Source organism: Primulina eburnea, chromosome 8, assembly GCF_022965805.1.
Source record: "Primulina eburnea isolate SZY01 chromosome 8, ASM2296580v1, whole genome shotgun sequence".
NCBI lineage: Eukaryota > Viridiplantae > Streptophyta > Magnoliopsida > Lamiales > Gesneriaceae > Primulina > Primulina eburnea.
In genome coordinates this window covers 37,634,559-37,637,050 of record NC_133108.1, presented here as the reverse complement: position 1 = coordinate 37,637,050, position 2,492 = coordinate 37,634,559, and the positions used below count along the sequence as shown (strand labels likewise).

Genomic DNA, 2,492 nt, shown 5'->3' with positions numbered 1-2,492 from the left:
CTATTTCTTGCAACCGACTATAGATATTTGTATACTGGTCCATTCCTTGTTTTGTATCCCTCTTTTCCAAGTGGAAAGATATGGTATGATAGTGAGCAAACTACCAATTTGTTCCTTCCAGCATCCGGGGCAAGATTTCTTGGTGAAATGGGTGTGATTTGGAATGATGTTAAGATCTGACGAAATCATGTCCATGCGATTAGAATCTTATATAGCCAAAAACGGCTGATGTTGTCTAATAAGGAATGTGATTATTCGTGTTTATATCTTATTATTTGCACACTCTATGGTGCTGACTCGGGACAATATTATGTTTCTATATAAGGGTTGTGAGAATGTATCTGTGCTAAATGCTCACATGTTGATTTTCCTACTTTCCAGGCCACGCTAACGTAGAAAAGATGGTGAAGATCTGCTGCATTGGAGCTGGGTATGTGGGAGGCCCTACCATGGCTGTGATAGCTCTCAAATGCCCTGCAATTGAAGTAGCTGTTGTTGATATTTCTGTTGCTCGCATCAATGCCTGGAACAGTGATCAGCTTCCTATCTACGAGCCAGGACTCGATGATGTGGTGAAGCAGTGCCGTGGCAAGAATCTTTTCTTCAGTACAGATGTTGAGAAACATGTCTTGAGGCTGATATAGTCTTTGTTTCAGTCAACACTCCAACTAAGACCAGGGGCCTCGAGCTGGGAAAGCTGCAGATTTGACATATTGGGAGACTGCGGCTCGCATGATTGCTGATGTGTCGAAATCTGACAAGATCGTGGTTGAGAAGTCCACAGTTCCAGTCAAAACAGCTGAGGCCATTGAAAAAATCTTGACTCACAACAGCAAGGGAATTAATTATCAGATTCTCTCTAACCCAGAATTCCTTGCTGAGGGAACTGCCATAGAAGATCTTTTTAAACCAGACAGGGTTCTTATTGGAGGCAGGGAAACCCCAGAAGGCCTTAAGGCAGTCCAAAAGCTGAAGGATGTTTATGCCCATTGGGTTCCCGAAGATCGTATCATTACCACCAATTTATGGTCAGCGGAGCTCTCCAAACTTGCTGCTAATGCCTTCTTGGCTCAAAGAATTTCATCGGTCAATGCCATGTCTGCTCTATGTGAAGCTACTGGAGCAGATGTTACCCAAGTGTCTTACGCTGTTGGCAAGGACACGAGAATTGGTCCCAAGTTCCTTAATTCTAGCGTTGGTTTTGGTGGCTCCTGCTTCCAGAAGGACATACTCAACTTAGTTTACATTTGCGAGTGCAATGGTCTTCCCGAGGTTGCAGAATACTGGAAACAAGTTATTAAGATCAACGACTATCAAAAGAGCCGGTTTGTCAACCGCATTGTTTCTTCTATGTTTAACACAGTTTCTAACAAGAAAATAGCCATCTTAGGTTTTGCCTTTAAGAAGGATACAGGTGACACGAGAGAGACTCCTGCAATTGATGTTTGCCAAGGACTCCTAGGTGACAAGGCTCAGTTGAGCATCTACGACCCCCAGGTCACCGAGGACCAGATCCAGAGAGACCTTTCTATGAACAAATTCGATTGGGATCATCCCCTTCATCTCCAGCCAATGAGCCCAACCACAGTCAAGAAAGTCTCTGTCGTTTGGAGCGCCTATGAGGCAACAAAAGACGCTCATGCTGTTTGTATCCTTACTGAATGGGACGAGTTTAAAACACTTGATTTCCAGAAAATATATGACAATATGCAGAAACCAGCCTTTGTTTTCGACGGAAGGAACATTGTCGATGTGCAGAAGCTCAGGGAGATTGGTTTTATTGTTTACTCGATTGGCAAGCCACTCGATGCCTGGATCAAGGACTTGCCTGCTGTTGCATAAAAATTGAATATCTCCTATACTTCTCGCGATGAATCAAATGGCATAATACTTTGAGTAAGGAAACTTTATATCATTGTTATTATTATTTTTATGAAGATATAGTCATGTAGATTTTTTTTGTAAAATAGGTAAGAATTGAGAGCCATTTCTATTGGAATGAACATTCTCATTCTAATGTCTTACCAAGTATGAGTATAGGGAATGAGATGACCTTATTCTCTCCACCAAGCATGCCCTAAGATCCATTTTCTTCCATCATTTTCATTTTAGAAGTAGACCAGTTTTTTATTATTCTTATATTACATCTGTAGTCAGAGGAGCAACTATGTTCTTTCTGGGCTAAAATTATGGTTGATGACATTAATCTTGTCGTTTACTTGTAGTATTACGACTTGATTTTTGTTTTGTCTGTGACGTAATGTGAGGTTACAAGTTTTTTTGCTTTCATTTTTAGGTAACGTCGCTAGCTCGTAAATGATGTCTAAATATTACATACATTTCCGAAATTTGGAACTAAGAAAAACTTAACATTGATCTTTGTGATGTTTCTTGGATCAAATTCTGATTCTTCTGAATGTGAAGTGGGTACTGGTTGATGTATGGATGATTATTGAGGCTTTGTTTCATTCATTTCCCGGAACATTTTTCAT

General features: G+C 40.6%; 1 pseudogene; it reads left to right on the top strand.

The window, feature by feature from the left end:
- The window catches only part of LOC140839541 (UDP-glucose 6-dehydrogenase 1-like), a 2,876-nt pseudogene extending 597 nt beyond the window's left edge, over positions 1-2,279 (top strand).
- Positions 2,280-2,492: the final 213 nt, after the last annotated feature.